At 43.8% G+C, this 18,536-nt stretch overlaps 1 non-coding gene across 1 annotated transcript; it reads right to left on the bottom strand.

Annotated features, from left to right (window-relative positions):
* Positions 1-225: 225 nt before the first annotated feature.
* On the bottom strand, positions 226-361 carry LOC114812439. The gene has a single exon (XR_003760091.1). It is a non-coding gene; the product is annotated as a small nucleolar RNA SNORA7 (small nucleolar RNA).
* Between the last annotated feature and the right edge of the window lie 18,175 nt (positions 362-18,536).

The raw sequence follows: 18,536 nt of genomic DNA, 5'->3' as shown, positions 1-18,536 counted from the left end.
TCTTGTCTTATGCTGTCAAGTTGTCTTCGACCCATAGCAACGCCATGGCCACATCTCTCCCAGAATGGCCCACCTCCATTTACAATCGTTCTAGTAGTATATCCATAGAGTTTCCTTGGTAAAGAAATGGAAGTGGTTTACCATCGCCTCCTTCCATGAAGTAAACTTGAGTATCCACCCTTGACTCTCTCCCATGCTGCTGCTGCTCAGCACAGGTGGGTTTTGACTTGTAGCAGATTGCCTTCCACTCGCTAGCCACTGGTCAAGCTAGGAATGGAATGGGTAGGCCTCTGCTTGACTCCTTCCCAGAGTTGAGACTGGTAGAGTACTGGAAACTCTCCAGGTGTGACCCTGAGAAGGGATAATCTGATACTTTTTCCTATTTATAATGTACTTTAGTGTCCATCTTCCCTTCAAGATTGTAATCTCCTTGAGGACAGGAATCATGCCTACTAATTAGACTCAATTCTCTCGAATACCTATTACAGTTCTCTGCACATAGTAGGTGCTCAATTAATACTGCTGGTTGAAAATTTCATAGAAAACTCGATTTCAAGGATGACTATGAGCCCCCTGTGAGACAGACTGTGTCCAATATCTTTACATGTTTCTACCTCATGTTAGTACAGGGTTTGGTACATAATAAGCGCTTAACAAAAATTATTATGATTATTGGTGTTCTTGTTTTTCTTATTGTTGGATAAGCAGATCCTTGGTCAGCTTTGCTCTTTCTGTATGACCTTGGCTGTTTCACTGCCATTAAGCCTCTCCACCAGGGCAGTGGAGAGCACTGGGAAAGTCAAAATCACCCTTTGGTCATCTAATCGGAAGCAGAGTGGCTCAGTGGAAAGAGCCTGGGCTTCGGAGTCAGAGGTCATGGGTTCGACTCCTGGCTCTGCCACTTGTCAGCTGTGTGACTGTGGGCAAGTCACTTAACTTCTCTGTGCCTCAGTTACCTCATCTGTAAAATGGGGATTAACTGTGAGCCTCACGTGGGACAACCTGATTACCTTGTATCTCCCCCAGCGCTTAGAACAGTGCTCTGCACATAGTAAGCGCTTAACAAATACCAACATTATTATTATTATTGTTCTCTGAAGAGGTGAAGGAATGGGGCACAGGACCCCAGAGAGGTTGAGTCCCCTGCCACCCTCTCTGTGAAGCTCGGCCCTGCCTGCTGAGTAGCATGTGCTTAAATATTTAATGTTAAATAGTGGCTTGTTTCTGTGTTTACTCCTTCCTCTCTCTCCATCTTCCCCACATTAGTTTCTGAGGTCATTAGGAGCCTCAATTCCCTTGTACAGTCTCAAATGCCTATTCCAGGCACACACACACACACACACACGCAAGCACACATACACACTCTCACACACACATTTAAGGTAAACAGTTAATAGCAACACTGATTTCACAGTGGATCAAGATATATTTGCAGTCAGCCAAGGATATTTGGTACCCAAACTTGGAGGAAATGATCAGACATCCTAAGCTTCAGTATGCTGGAAAACTGTCAGTGGGAAATGTCAACCATCTCTCAAACATCTCACTGTACTACAGCATTTTCTTTGCCACAAAGCATTATTAGACTTTCTGCTGGGAAGACATTTTCAGTGAGAATCAGTCTCAATTATGAGAACACTGAAACTGTGACAGATTTTGCTGAAATATTTTTGGAAAATGTGTGTGTGTGTGATTTCACCTAATAACCATGATTTTGGGGGGCCAGGGACTTTGTTCAATGGAATCTGATTTTGCTTGCTTGTAAATTTCTCAAAATGGGATTTCGCTAATTGTTCTCAGCAGAGCTTGATCTGAGAAGGGATGAGCCACATTCAGGAAAAGAATGTTCCTGGAGGGACATTTGTGAAATTAGTGATGGGAAGAAATACTCTTTTTTCTTTTAGCAAAATGGAGATAGGTCCTTGCCCCTCCCTTCTTCCCCACTGCATTTCTGCACATAGCCTGTAGAAGCCTGTAATAGCCGGCTTCTGTAGGAGCAGCATGATCTAGTTAATAGAGCGTGGGTCTGGGAGTCAGAGGACCTGGGTTCTAATCCTGGCTCTGACACTTGTCTGCTATGTGACTTGGGCAAGCCACTTTACTTCTCTGTGCCTCAGTTTCCTCATCTTTAAAATGGGGATTAAGACTGTGAGCCCCATGTGGGAGGACTGTGTCCAACCCGGTTATCTTGTGTCTACCCCAGCGATTAGTACTGTGCCTGGCATATAATCAGTACTTAGCAAATATCATAATTATATTATTATTAACCTTATTCTCCTTTGCTTCACCTACATGGAATTTATTTTATGTCTGTCTCTCCCACTAGAATATGAGAAGGGATCATGTTTAACAACTCCATTGTGTTTACTCAACCATTTAGTACAGTGCTCTGCTCTCAATAAGTGTTCAATAAATGCCATCGCTTGATAGGAAACACAAAGGGATTCTTTTGGCAAAATGGCATCATTTTATTAATAATAGTATTTGTTAAGTGCTTATTATGTGCCAGACACTGTGCTACGCACTGGGGTGGATACAAGCAAATCAAGTTGGACACAGTCCCTGTCCTACATGGGCTCACAGTCTCCATCCCCATTTGCCAGCTGTGGGAACTGAGGCCCTGAGAAGTGAAGTGACTTGCCCAAGGCCACACAGCAGACAAGTGGTGGAGCCAGGATTAAAACCCATGGCCTCCTGACTCCCAGGCCCGTACTCTATCCCCTACACCACACTGCTTCTCCTAAGCAACAGACCTTTTCAGCGGAGGTTTTAGAGCAATTAGTGATAGCAACCTGCCCTGATCACCCTCCATATATCCCTTAAGAATACCAAATGACAGTTGGAAGGTCATTCAGGTGGTATGCTGATAAGCTATTTGACTTCTGCCCCTGGTTTGGGGGAACCTTGTCAATCAGTTCGCTAGTACTAATGAGTTATCTGATGAAAACTTGCCCAGCTGCTCAGAAGGTCGCTGAACACGTGAACCTCACATTTAGCCCAGCACTGACGGTGTTTGTGTGTGGGGGAAAGCTTTGATTAGCTATGAGCATGAGTTAATTAAGGAATAAGAAGAGGTCTTATTGGGACATTTCAGAGAACATCAATAAAGAGCAGTCTAATATTCAGGGTAAACATTCGGCTCTCGGATTTCAAAATGAAGAAATTAAGATTCTTTCAGAGCATTCTTAAAGGAGCTTGCTCTCTTCTGCAGCGTTTAAAAGCACACAGACTTTTAGGCTTCTAGAAAATGATTCCTGGATTTTCAAACTGCATCCTAGAGATATTATGCTCCGATAAACAGTAGTGTGATCTAGTGGAAAGGTCAAGGGCCTGGGAATCATAGGGAATCTAATTCTGGTTCTGCCATTTGTATGCTGTGTGACATTGAGAAGTCATTTAACTTCTCTGTATCTCAGTTTCCTCATCTGTAAAATGTTCTCCATCTCCCTTACACTATGCACCCCATTTGGGACAAACCCTGTGTCTGACCTAATTATCATGCATTTACCCCACTTCTTAGCACAGTGCTTGATACCTAGTAAGCACTTAACAAATACTACAATTGTTATTATTAATAATAATGAATCAATCAATTGTATGTGATTTATATGGTATTTATTAAGCACTTACCATGTATCAGGCACTGTTCTAAGTGCTGAGGTAGATATAAGGTAATCACGCTGGACACAGTCCCTGTCCCACATGGGGCTCACAGTCTTAATCCCCATTTTAAAAAGAATTGAAGTGACTTGCCCAAGGTCACACAGCAGAAAGGGGTGGAGCCAGGGACTAGAACGCAAGATCTTCTGACTCCCAAGCGCTTGCTCTATCCATTAGACAGCACTTCTCTGTGCAGAACATTGTACCAAGAGATTGGGAGAGTACAATATAGTTTGAAGACGTGAGCCTTGCTCTCTAGCCCGTCAAACGGCAGGGACTGTCTCTATCTGTTGCCGACTTGTTCATCCCAAGCGCTTAGTACAGTGCTCTGCACATAGTAAGCGCTCAATAAATACTATTGAATGAATGAATGGTTGTCTACGGTGTAATGATATTCCCTAAAATCCTTCTTCAGAATATTTGTGTGTGTGTTCTTCTTGCTGAAATAAAGAAGAAAAATGCACATTTCTGAAATACCACTGGGGTCTGTTGTTCTATGAGGTTAAATTTTGGATCTGCTACCCTTTCTCCCATATTGGGAGATAGCGTGACCTCTTGGCAAGAGCAAGGATTGGGAATGGGGTTCTAGTCCCAGCTCTGCCATTGCCCTTCTGAGTGACCTTGCACAAGTCACTTAACTTCTCTGTGTCTCAGCACCTGCAAAGTGGGAATAAAATACCTGTTCTCTCTCACTTTTAGACTCCTGTGAACTCTTTTGGGACAGAGAAGGGAGCATGGCTTAGTGGCAAGAAATGGGCTTCAGAGTCAGAGGACATGGATCCTAATCCTGGTTCTACCACTTGTCTCCTGTGTGGTCTTGGGCAAGTCATTTCACTTCTCTGGGCCTCAGTTCTCTCATCTGTGGCCAGAGGTGATGGCACCCTTGAATGTGCTGCCCTTCAACTGCACATCCTAAAGAGCAGCCAGAGTCTCCGGCAACCCCCTGTGTCTCTCTGATTTGAAGAGCCTCCCCTGTCAGGGTGGGGAAGGGCCTGGCCTGCACCGAGATGTGAGGGGCTTGTAGAGGTCTGGGTCCAGGACTGGGTTGACTCTTGCGGTGATAGTGCAGTGTATTCTGGGAAAAGCTCCCCCCAGACCTCCACTGGCCTGTGGGAAGAATGATGGTGCCCGATAATGGTAATGTGATTCTACAAGGTTGAATTTATCACATACTGATGCCAGGCAAGCCACACAAAGAGATCCAAGCAGGAGAAATCCTCTTCGATGGGAAAACTATAAAGTTCTCTGGCAATCTGTCTGGAGAGAGATCATGGAAGTAATACTGAATGACACCCTGAAAATCTTCCAGCTGGGAGGAGACTGAAAAGGAAGCCACAGCCGGCCTTCACAGCAAAATCATCCATAACTATGGCCTTTCTTCAATTCATTCTAAACTGCTTCTTGGACTCACATTTCCTTTTCTAAAGATAGTCTTTGTCCCTGCACTACTATCAATCATGCCCCTCACCATCAGCATAATCAATAGCCTCCTTGAGCACTGGGTAGAGCACTGTAGTAGGAGCTTACCATGCAAAGCGTTGAACTGAACCGTTGTGGCCAGGAAATCTGTCTACCAACTCTATTATATTTTACTTTCCTAAGTGCTCAGTACTGTGCTCTACACACAGTAAGCGCTCAAAAAAAACAATTGATTGATTGATTATTGTGTGCAGAACACTGTACGGTCCTATAAGAGCATACAGTACAAGCAGAAGACCTGATCTCTGCCTTCAAGGAGTTTCCATTTTAATGGAGCAGACAGGCAGATAATAGTCGTTTTCAAACAATAGCAATAAAAGCAGATCAGTTGATCAATCAATAGCATTTATCGAGCACCTACTGTGTGCAGAGCTACACACACAGCTCTGTGTGTGGGGAGGGGGGAGGCTACACTGTAACAGTAGATAGACATGCTCCCTGCCCACAATGAACTGATGACATTGATAACAGCAAGAGCCAGCAATAACTATATGAATAAGTAAATGAGAGAAATGAATAGGCTAATAAGATTAAATCACTTAATTACTGAGCACTTACTTGTTCAGAATACTGTGCGAAGCACTTTGGGAGAGTACAATAGAGGTAAAATATTCAAGTTAGTGCTAAAGTTGGTTAATGGAATGACACTGTTGTGGAATGGCTTCTCAGGACCTTTCAGTCAATCAATCAATTAATCAATCAATTAATGTTACTTATTGGGCACTTACTTTATATAAAACACTGTACTAAGGGCTTGAGAGAATATAATATAATAAATCTGGTAGATACAATCCTTGCCCTCCTGGAGCTTATGATAGGGAAGCGCTGAGGGGAAGGAGAACTGTGGCCTCAAGGATTTGACTGGGAGAAGGAGGTCTCTAAACTTATGTGGGCAGAGAAGCAGCATGGCCACATGGCTAAAGCACAGGCCTAATAGAAGGACTTCGGTCCATCACATGTCTGCTGTGACTAGCTCCATCACATGTCTGCTGTGTGATCTAGGGCAAGTCACTTTACTTCTCTGAGCTTCAGTTACCTCATCTGTAAAATGGGGATTAAGACTGTGATCCCCATGTGGGACATGGATTGTGTCCAACCTGATTAGCTTGTATCTGCCCCCAGCACTTAGTATAGTGCCTGGCCCAAAGTAAGGGCTTAACAGATACCATAAAAAAATTAAAGGGAAACATATCTACCAACTCTGCTGTATTCCACTCTCCCAAGCCTTTCGTCTTTCTCTGCACACAGTAAGTGCTCAGTAAATACTATTAATTGACTCTAGGCAGAAGGAAGGGAAAGGAGAGTGGAGAGGTCAAGCCAGGGAGCAGAAAGGAGTAGAGTGTTCAGTTTGGGGTGGTCTTCTGGTTTCAGTGAATATACATTTTCCACACAATTTGGGAAGGAAGACCGCCTGCTAACCTCAGGGATAAGGTCTGGGTTGGTGGCTAGCACCGATGTGGCAGGTGAAATTCTCTGACTCACGCCTCTCCCCGGAGATCTGAAACACGAGTTTAGCTGAAAATGAGCTGCCCGGTGAAGAGGACACGGCTTCGTCCGTGAGTCAACTCCTTTGGCCGTAGGAGAAAGTTGGGGATCGAAACTTTACAAACTTTAATTGGGATTTCATCATTTTTCGCTCCTTTTTTTTGTTGTTCGTTTTCTCTAAAGGTAAAAAAGTTTCCTCCTGTGGCTGAGTTTCAAGCTGACATTCTGTAGATAGGACACAGTGGGTGACTGAGGGTCTGATGCTAGAACTCGCCGAGTCTCTGATTTTATGTGGAAATTCTGTCTTTATCCCTGGCTCCTCTGCACCAGTTAAATGTGCTGAGAAGAGGAACTTTTCCACAACGTTGCAAATGAAATTTCAGGGAAACTTGTGATTGGTTGCTTCTACTCTCTGAGTCACTGGTGGAAAATGGCAGCAGCCTGGGAATTAGGGTGTAGAAGAGGAAAAAATGCAACATATCCATCCAGGTAGTCCTTTCTTTGTGTTGTATCAAACAAAATGGGGAACTGGGGAGTTGGATTGAAGAAATATCCCCATAATGGTGACTGGGTATATCAGTTATTGACACTCTGATCTGCTAACTAGTCTGGGGGCTGGTTTGTGGGGAAAAGGACAAGGAATAGAGCTAAAATGCAAACTTTAAAGAAAGGCTGAGGCTGGGTCTAGAGAGTGGGTTGGCTGAGGCTAGTTTGGAAGAACACGTGTAGTTTTGTGACAATCATAACAACTGTAGAGTTTTGTTAGCACTTTCCATGCACCAAAGAATTTACTAATCACTTGAGGAGAGACAAGATAATGGGGCTCCCAGTGCAAGTAGAAGGGAAGACAGGTAACCGAATCCCCATTTTACAGATGAGGAAACTGAGTTTCATAGAACTTAAGTGATTTTCCCAAGGTCACAGAGTAGGCATATGGCAGAACAGGAATTAGAAACCAGGTCTTCTGACTCCCAGGCTCTTTCCACTAATCCACAATGCTGCTCATTTGCAAAGTTTCAGACTTTTTGTTTCTGGAGGTACTTCCCGTCCTGCTCCCTCTTGCTTTTCCCCTCCACTCCCCTAACCACCAATGGAGTATGCATTGGAAGTAGGGGTGTCTATTGCTGTTGAGCATTTTTAGAGCTATACTGGCCCATGGTTACAGATAATGATAATAATAATAACAAAAATAATTGTAGTATTTGTTAAGCTCTTACTATGTGTCAGGGACTGTTCTAAGTGCTGGGGTAGATAGAAGTTAATCAGGTTGGATACAGTCCTTGTCCTGAATGGGGCTCACAGTCTTAATCCCCATTTGACAGATGAGGTTACTGAGGCCCAGAGAAGTGAAGTGACTTGCCCAAGGTCACAAAGCAGACAAGTGGGGAAGCTGGGATTAGAACCCAGGTCCTTCTGACTCCTAGATCTGTGCTCTATCTGGAACCTGTAACCCCGGATTGGCCTTCCCACAGTGCCCTGGTGCTGGTCTCAGTGGGTTGGGGTGAGGACATACAGACACATCAGCACACACCATGACCACTTCTGAAAAAACACTCCTAGAAACCCCACCTCCAAGCAACATCCAGGGCAACAACCACAGTTGCTGATGAGGGTTTAGCCACATCCACCTCCACCCCTGGGGCCCAAGGAACCCTATTTAGGCATTCACTGCTCTCCCTAAATGGGGAAGGGGCTAAGAAAAGGATCCTCATGATTCCTGCCTCATCAAACTCAAGACTGAGAAGCAACATGGCCTAATGGAAAGAACATGGGCCTGGGAGTCAGAGGACCTGAGTTCTAATTCTGACTCTGCCAACTCTTTGCTGTGTGACATTGGTGAAGTCACTTAAATTCTCTGTGCCTCAGTTCTCGTGTTCTTGTGTTCTTCCTCCTACTTAGACTGTGAGCCCCGCATGGCACAGGGACTGGTTCCATCTGAATTGACTTGTATCTATCCCAATGCTTAGAACAGTGTTTGACACAAAGTAAGCCCTTAACAAATACCATAAAACAAACCAACAAACTGGCTTACCAGAGAATTATAATAATTATAACAATTCTGGCTTTTGTTAAGGGCTTACTATGCACCAAGCACCAAAATGAGTAGTGGGGTAGATACAGGATTATCTGGTCAGACACATAGTCCCTGTCCCAAATGGGTTTTCCTAAGAGGGAGGGATAACAGTTGAGCATTTTGCATTTTCCATATTGCAGATGAGCAAACTGAGGCATAGAGGTGTTTAGTGACTTGCCCAAGATCATTTAGACTGCATTTTAGACTGTAAGCTCTTCCTCTAGATCATAAATTCACTGTGGGCAGAAAACGGGTCTTCCAAATCTCTGGCCTTGTACTCTCCCAAACATTTAGTACAGTGCGCTGCACATAGTAAGCACTCAATAAATACCGCTGATGATGATGATGAGGGAATGTGTTTATTGTTGCACTGTCCTCTCCCAAGAGCTCAGTACTCTGCTGTGCACACAATAAGTGCTCAATAAATGCCATTGAATGAATGAATGAATGATGTACATGGAAATGCATGTTCATATGTACCAGGAGAGGTTGAACCAGAAGAGAAACATCTTTCAACATATGGCATGAACAGCATTTTGATCACTGAAGTGATCAAAAGGAGAGCCCCTGACACCTTTCAAAATTTGAACTTTACTGTGTAGACTTAAACCAAACTTCAATGTCAAAAACTAAGACTAATTCCAGCAGCATAACACTAGCCCTTTTCTGGAGTGTCAGAGTCATCACAGAGAGAGGGGACAGTTGAAAGACAGAAAGACGAGCACTCTTGCCCTGGGTTGGAGGGTTGGATTATCTCAAAATTGCTAATTTGGGTCTGTCATTCCAAATGGTCCAATACCAGTTTTCCATGAGTAAGCCTCTCAACTCTGTATGACTGTCCCAGGGAAAGAGACGGGTGAGCAGATCACTGAAGAATATGGGGCTTGGCTACTGGAAGAAATTAACATTTCTGCTTTGTGTCTTTCAATAATCAGAATCATAGTACTCAGAAGGTTTAATTCAGGAAACAGAAAAAGAAAAGGAGACAAAAAAAATCCAAGAAATCCCAAACCACTCAAATTAATTTTAATTCTTGAAATTTCTACCACCAGATTTTTTAGGGAAACTAAAGAAGGGCTTTATCAATTTATCAGGATTCTGAATGGGATTGAACCACCCAGATTAGCTTTAATTATTGAAATTTCTACCACCAGGAATTTTAGGGAACAAAGGAGGGGTTTATCAATTTTTCAGGATTCTGAAAGGGATTGAACATGGGAAGGGCCAATGGAAAACTTTTTCCAAGAAGCACACAGAATGGCTCCAGGCACAGGAAAGAGAGGAGAAAAAACCCCCCAAAAGCCTCACTTGAGCCTTTTAATTAGCCTGACTTTAAGGCATCTGGGAAAACAGGAAATGCAGGGATTACCTTTTGGGAGATACAATGTGTTTGAGAGGTTCTTTCCATTTATGTCTGAGAGCAGGTAAGATCTTTTGCCTTCTAGGTAATATAATCTACTTTGTTCCTCTTCACCTTAGTCCCTTAATTCTGCCTTGCAAAACATAAAAGTATTTGTTTCTGAATGTTAGTTTTCTGTAGCCTTATTAAAAAGATATCTCCTCCAAGAGGTATTTCTTGACTAGACTTTCATTTTCTCTTCTCCCACTCTTTTCTTTGTTGCCATTGTACTAGAACTTGTACCCTTTATTCACCACTTTCTCAATGCTTATGTGCATATCTGTAATTTGTATTAATGTCAGTCTCCCCCTCTAGACTTTGTTATTATTATGGTATTTGTTAAGTGCTAGCAATGTGCCAGGCACTCTGCTAAGTGCTGTGGTGGTTATGATCAAATTGGGTTGGACCCAGCCCTTGTCCCACATGGGCTCACAGTCTCAATCCCCACTTTACAGATGAGGTAACTGAGGCCCAGAGGAGTGAGGTGAAGTGACTTGCCCAAGGTCACACAGCAGACAGTGGCAGAGCTGGGATTAGAACTCATGACTTTCTGACTCCCAGGCCTGTACTCTATCCACTATGCCATGCTGCTTAGTTCACTGGGGGCAGGGAAGGTGTCTGACAAGTTTTAGTACAGTGCTTTGCACACAGTAAGCATTCAATAAGTACAATTTACTGTAGGGTTTTCTTCAGTGAGGTTCTCAGTAGGGTTTCCTGTTTCAGAAGCAAATGAGGAAGGAAGCCCAAGGGGAGCATGCCTGCTGGAAAATACCCACATTGATCAATCAACTGTATTTATTGAGTACTGAACTGTGTGTTTGGGAGAATACAACATAACAGAGCTGATATATCCATTCCCTGCCCATAACGAGCTTAAAGGCTAGAAGTAAATAATCAGGCTGGACACATTCCCTGTCCCACATGGAGATCGCAGTCTTAGAGGGGAGAGACAGGGATTTCATCCTCATTTTACAGATGATAAAACTGAGGCCCAGAGAAATTAAATGACTTGCCCAGGGTCACACAACAGGCAAGTGGCGGGGCTGGGATTAGAACTCAGGCCCTCTGACTCCCAGGCCCAAACTCTTTCCACTAGGCCATGCTGTTTGGAGCTCAGGACTGGAGAATGATCCATGCCACTCCCAGACAAAGAAAACAAGCTGGCGGGAGACTAGCAGTCAGTCAGTTGATTTATTATCCATCAGGAGCATTTACTGAACACCTACCATACTGCATGCCCATTAAGGCACTAAATGTTTGGGAGAATACAATAAAGTTAGTAGACGTGATCCCTGCCCTCAGGAAGCCTGAAATCTAGCAGGGGAGACAGGAGACAGGTATTAAAATAAATTACAGATAGGAGCAGGAAAGGAAAGTGGATATGTGTATATATGTGTGTGTGTGTGTGTGTGTGTGTATGTATTTATATGTATATATATATATATGCACTTAAGTAATTGAGTGCAAAATACATGTGCTTAAGTGTTACAGGTTAGAGTTTTCAAGGGTGTAGTTGATTCAGCAGTGCTGGAGTTGGAGGGCTATAACCAGCGGAGTACAGAAACTAATCAGGGAAAGTCTCCTGGGGGTGGCATGCCTACTGGAAGGGCTTTGAAAGTAGCTCTCCAAGGGGCTATGGGCAAATGGACAGAGGTGAGACTCATCGGCATTCTGGATTTTCCATTGCCCATGAATTGTTGGTCCCTAATTACTGGTAAACTACATGTAGCTGTGCCACTTTTTTTCCTGTTTTCTAGAGAGTTTCTGGCATATGCAACAAGGATCCACATAGAAGAGAGCACTGGTCAAAGCAGTTTCCCTCTGGAGATAGCTGAAGGAAAGTGAATAGGGATCAGGCTGGTACTAAAAGTATCACTGTCAGCAGGTTTTACTGAACACCTACTGAGTTTGGGTGCCATTATGTGTTGTTGATTTATGACTTGTGTTTTTTAATAATAATAATTGTTCCAGTTATCAAGTGCTAACTATGCACCAAACACTGTATTAAGTGCTTGGGTAGTTGCAATATAAATAGATTGGAGGCAGACTCTGTCCCAGATGGGTGTCTCCATCAAAGTGTGAGGGAGAATGGGTATTTATTCATTGTTTTACAGATGAGGAAATCAAGGTACGTAGAAGTTGACAGGTGCAGGGTCACAGAACAAACAATTGGCAGAGCCAGAATTAGAATCCAGGACTCTTTCTGCTGAGCTATGGTGCTTCTCTAATGTTTCTTTGTTTATAGCTCCTTTAATGCTTTGTAACTTGTGTATTCATTAGTTTATATCTATAAAGCAACATAGCTTAGTGGATAGAATCCGGGCCAGGGAGTCAGAAGGACATGGTTTCTCATCCTGGCTCTGTCCCATGTCTCCTGTGTAACCTTGAGAAAGCCACTTAACTTCTCTATGCCTCAGTTACCTAATCTGTAAAATGGGGATAAGAATTTGAGCCCCATGTGGGACAGGGACTGTGTCCAACCTGATTAATTTGTAACTACCCCTGCGCTTAGAACAGTGCTCGGCACATAGTAAGCACTTAACAAGTACCATTATTATTATTGATGATGGTTTGCAGTCAGGTCCCGAGGAGACTCAGCACTCTGTGCACAATAAGCGCTCAGTAAATAAAATTGAATGAATGAATTTCTGGGTTGAAGTGGGGGACAGAGCCCCCAGGGAGAGCTGAGCAGATACCAGGGCTCCAGTTCTTTCCCAGCTCTGGGCCGAAGGGCCTCACTCACACTCTGGCAAAGGCTGGAAGGAGATATGTCTGTAACTGTAAGCATTCATTCATTCATTCATTCATTCATTCATTCAATGGTATTTATTGAGCTCTTACTGCGTGCAGAGCACTGTACTAAGTGCTTGGAAAGTACAATTTGGCAACAAATAGAGACAATCCTTACCCAACAATGAGCTCACAGTCCAGAATGGGGGAGACAGACAACAAAACAAAACAAGTAGACAGGTAGACAAGTAGACAGGCATCAGTAATGTAAAAACTTTCCATTTATGAGCTCCTGTGTGACAAGAGGCTACTGTGGATGGGGATTTCACCAGCATTTCTGGCATTTCTAGGCCAGGTCCATATGGTGGAAAACATATAGCTCCTCCTCTAGACTTTAACCTCACTGTGGGCAGAGAATGTGTGTTACACTGTTTTACTCTCCCAAACGCTTAGTACAGTGCCCTGCATACAGTAAGCACTCTGTAAGTACAATTGGCTGACTGATAGAACTGCTTTATTCGGAGCAGATTGCCTTGAGAAGCAGTGTGGAAGAGTACTGGCCTGGGAGTCACAGGACCATGCTTCAAATCCTGGCTCCAACTACTTGTTTGCTGTGTGACCTTAGGCAAGTCATTTAACTTCTCTTCTCTACCCTAGTGTTTAGAGCAGAGCTTGGCACACAGTAAGCTAGAACAAGTACCATTATTATTATTACAGAGAGTAGATTGGTGTTAGAAGAGGGGTGTATGTGGTTTGAGTTTTAATAGCATTGCATAGTGGATAGAGCACAGGCCTGGGAGTCAGAAGGTCATGGGTTCTAATCCTAACTCCACCACTTGTCTGCTGTGTGACCTTGGGCAAATCACTTCACTTCTCTATGCCTCAGTTACCTCATCTGTCCAATGGGGATTGAGACTGTTAGTCCCATGTGGGATAGGAACTGTGTCCAACCTGATTTGCTTGTATCACCCCAGTGCTTAGTACAGTGTCTGGTACACAGTAAGTAGTTAACAAATACCAGAATTATTATTAGTAGTAGGAGATCAGCGAGGTTAGCTAATAGGGAGAGAGCCAATGAGTGTCTTACCTTCTATTTGGTAAGAACAAACTGATCTGCAGTCTGCAAGGGGTTGGATGAAAAGTTGAGGGATCAGCTGGTCCAGCCCCCTGCATCCAAGCAGATGAGTGACTAAGCATATAGGACAGATGGTGTCTGTTCTTTCCTCACTAATCTCCAGGGATGAAGATTTTGTGACCACCCTCATTTCAGGGTTTTTCCATTCTGATTATTACAAAGTCCTCCCTTATGTTTAATTGAAATCTTTCCTGCTTCAGTGTTAAACTCAAAGACTCAGCCCTCAGCTCTGGACTTTGGTCACTTACAAAGCTTGGGGAGTTGTTCTAAAAGCATCTCCAAATGTTTTCAGAGAGAGAATCCTGCCCCAGCTAGGCCACAGACAGGCTGCCCGCTAAGTGCCTGGTTTTAAATTTTCATGTAAATTGCAGATTATTTTTTATATCTAATTTAAAATATTGATCAGAAAGGCTCTGCGCTTCGGAAATGGGCCCATGAATCCTGCTCTTTATGGTTCTTCCCAGCAGGCGATGCAGAGCAGCAGAATAAATAAATACATTTCACACTGTGGTATCCCCAACAGAGTTACTTCTCTGTACTTAAATTCCATGAAAAATGGTGGCCAGAGAGTTTGCCCTTCCATTTGGTATGTCCTCAAGCGAGGTCATGCAAAAAGAGCAGCCAGATCGAGATATCAGCCCCATATCAGACCTCAGGGACCCGGAGACTGTAAAGAACTTCTCACAGAACCAGGCTGGGATAAGACTGCAGGAGGGTGAAAAGACAATCTCGCCAGTGAAATCCCCAGAAACAGAGATATCTTCTTCAACCATGTCCAGTCATGGCCTCAGGGGTCCCAAAGCCTCATGGAAAGGCTTTATGATTGGTTAGAAAAACTAGGAAGCCCGAATTGGGTCCATTAATCCTAATCCCCAGGTTTGTGGTTGGTTTTAATTTCCATTTTGGAAGGTAAATATTCCTCTTGCAGCATCTAGCTCAGACTGGATGCATTGAGCCTCGGCATAGGCCTCGCCCCACTCCAGCCCAGCTGGTGTCCTGGTCTTAGGCTTCTTTGACCAAGCTCAGGGGTCCCTGCTTATTTCACGGGGACCTTCCCCTAGCAGGCTGGGAACCCTGGGAAACCAGGTGGGGAGATGCTTGGCACACAGTAAGAGCTCAATAAATATGAATAATTGATTGATTGATTGGCTATCAGGCTTCTCTTTCCTTGGCACCCTCCCTCTATTCCTCTTTTCCTCTCTCATCTGGGCCATTTACTCTTGGACTGTGACTTCCCATGCGTGATTCTGGCTTCAACCATGACTTCTTCAGTCAATTGTATTTATTGAATGCATAGTGTGTGCAGAGCACTGTATTAAGCGCTTAGGAGAGTACAGTATAACAGACACAGTCCGAACCCACAACGAGCAAGCTACTTATGCCACTGCCTCTTTACCCAAAACCACCTCCACTCCCCCAAGTCTTGGGTGGGTTGAGCAGAATGGATAATGGAAGACAGAAAGGACCCTCCCAGAGACCTCAGCAGCAAGCTATCTGGCTAATGTCCCAGTTAATCGAATAGACTTGATTGAGTACCTACTGTATGCAGAACACTGCACAAAGACCCCAGATGTGTTAAATGATAGCACTGTAGCCTAGTGGAAAGACCTTGGGCCTGTTGGGGCCTAAGGACATGAGTTCTAATCCCAGCTCTGCCACTATTCTACTGTGTGACCTTGGGCAAGTTACTTCACTTCCCCGGACCCCAGTTCCCTAATCTGAAAAATAGGGATTCAATAACTTAACATGTCCAAAACTGAACTCCTTATCTTCCCACCCAAACCTTCTCCTTCCCTTGACTTTCTCATCACTGTAAATGGCACTACCAACCTTCCTGTCTCGTAGGTCCTTAACCTTGGCATTGTCCTTGACTCCTCTCTCTCATTCAACCCATATATTCAATCCATCACTAAATCCTGTCAGTCCCACCTTCACAACATTGCTAAAATCTGCCCTTTCCTCTCTATCCAAACTGCTACCATGCAATACAGTCACTCATCCTATCCCACCTGGATTATTTCATCACTCTCTTATTTGACCTCTCAGCCTCCTGTCTCTCCCCACTCCAGTCCATACTCCACTTTGCTGCCCAGATCATTTTTCTACAAAAACCTTCAGGACAAGTCACCCTGCTCCTCAAAAAAATTCCAGTGGTTGCCAATCCACCTCTGCATCAAAGAAAAACTCCTCACCATTGTCTTTAAAGCACTCCACCACCTTGCCCCCTCCTACCTCACCTCACTACTCTCCTTCTAAAGCCTAGCTGGCACAATTCGCTCCTCTAATTCTAACCTTCTCACTGAGCCTCTCTCTTGCCTGTCTCGCCACCGACTCCTAGGCCCGTCCTGCTTCTGTCCTGGAACTCCCTCCCTCCTCAAATCTGACATATAATTACTCTTCTCCTTCCCCCTTTCAAAGCCTTATTGAAGGCATATCTCCTCTAAGAGGCCTTCCCAAACTAGGCACCCTCTATTTCCTCTTCTCCAACTCCCTTCTGCAACGCTCCCTTTGAACGTCCCCCCTCCCAACCCCACAGCACTTATGTACATATCTGTAATTTATTTATTTGTTTTGATGTCTGTCTCCCCCCTCTCAACTGTACACTCATTGTGGGTATTGTTGTAGTGTACTTTCCCAAGTGCTTAGTACAATGTTGTGCACACAGTAAGCGCTCAATAAATATGATTGAATGAATACCTGTTCACCGTCCTACTTACTCTGGGAACCCCATAGGGGACCTGATTATTTTGTATCTTCCCCAGGGCTTAGTACAGTGCTTGCACATAATAAATGCTAAACAAATACTAAAATTACTATTATTATTATTTTTACCCTCTAGGACCTTATTAACCTTGTGGAAAAGACTATGTTAGTCATGATTTTTTGTGTCCTTGTTCTCTAGTGAGCTCTCTGATAGAATGGCATATCTGTGCAGCATAATTAAAGATGGAGGTATGGCAAAGTTTGGGGCATCCCTGACAGCTTTCCAGGGATATCAGTGTGTCATGGGGCATTGTTTGGGAACCCTTGTTCCATCAGGGTGTCTGTCTGTATCCAGAACAGCAGCTGAGAATCTAAGTTGACTGAAGCCGCATAGTGGAAGTAGCTGGTGGTACTTAATTAGTCTGAAAAGCAAGCTTTGCAGGAAAAAGAAGTATACAAGAACAATTCCAGAGTTTCTTCTACAAGAGCTCTTTGTGGGCAAGAAATGTGTCTGTTTATTGTTACAATGTATTCTCCCAAGCACTTAGTACAGTGCTTCACACTCTGTAAGTGCTCAATAAATACAACTGAGTGAATGAATGAGTAGCATAGGCGCCAAGAGAACCTAATTCTTTGTTTTCCAGACTTTGAACACAAGCCAGTTCATATATTTTCTCTCTGTACCTTCAGTTGCTGTCACTACACAGCTTCTATGAAAGCTAAACTCTCAGTGGCTGTTTACTCACAGACTTGGCTTAGTGAGAGCCAAGATTTACATTATTACAGGTGTGTACAGACAGTAACTCTTCCTCCTTCAAAGCCTTACTGAAGTCACATCTCCAAGAGGTCTTCCCTAAGACCTCCTTTCCTCTTCTCCCACTCCCTTCTGCATCACCCTGACCTGCTCCCTTTATTCTACCACTCCACCACTCCACCACTCAACCAATTTGGCCAAATTCACTATCAGAGATGACATTTCCTTTGAGTCCCATCAATCAGTAGTATTTATGGAGAGCCTATTGTGGGCGGGGCACTGTATTAAACACACCAGAGAACACAAATAGAAAACCTGGGTCCTGCCCTCATTATACAATCTAGCAGGGAGGACAGACACAAACCAATCACATTTAGGAGGAAGATGGAAAAGTGGATATGCAGGTGAGTGAATAAGTAATAAGGTACGTATGACAGTATGTAAACTACCAGAGATGGTTCTTAGTACATAAGTGCATAGTTCATTCAATAATATTTACTAAGTGCTTATTATGTGCAGAGCATTGTACTAAGCGCTTGGAATGTACAATTCGGTAACAGACAGAGATAATCCCTGCCCATTGACGGGCTTACAGTCTAATCGAGTTGGTGTGGAAATGTTGAAGTAATAGTTGGGGGGATTAAAATCAGGAGAAAATAGAAATGAATCAGGAAGACCTTTTGGAAGAGATGTGATTTCATTTTCTCCATAGATGTCTGGAGGATAATTGGGCCCATCCTGACCGCTCTGGCAGGATTCCTGTTCCCGATTACCCTGGTACAGACTATATGTTGGTATTTGTTAAGCGCTTACTATGTGCCAAGCACTGTTCTAAGCGCTGGGGTAGACACAGGGGAATCAGGTTGTCCCACGTGGGGCTCACAGTCTTAATCCCCATTTTACAGATGAGGGAACTGAGGCACCGAGAAGTTAAGTGACTTGCCCAAAGTCACACAGCTGGCAAGTGGCAGAGCCAGGGTTTGAACCCATGACCTCTGACTCCAAAGCTCGTGCTCTTTCCAGTGAGCCACGCTGCTTCTGAGGAAGATGAGGCTGAGATCAGTGAATGTAACTATACAACAGTGTCCTAAATATGGAGTGGGCAATAAAAGGATCA

This window comes from Ornithorhynchus anatinus, chromosome 5 (genome assembly GCF_004115215.2).
Source record: "Ornithorhynchus anatinus isolate Pmale09 chromosome 5, mOrnAna1.pri.v4, whole genome shotgun sequence".
Classification (NCBI taxonomy): Eukaryota; Metazoa; Chordata; class Mammalia; order Monotremata; family Ornithorhynchidae; genus Ornithorhynchus; species Ornithorhynchus anatinus.
The sequence above is the reverse complement of the archived record's forward strand: the minus strand, read 5'-3'. Positions and strand labels throughout refer to the sequence as shown.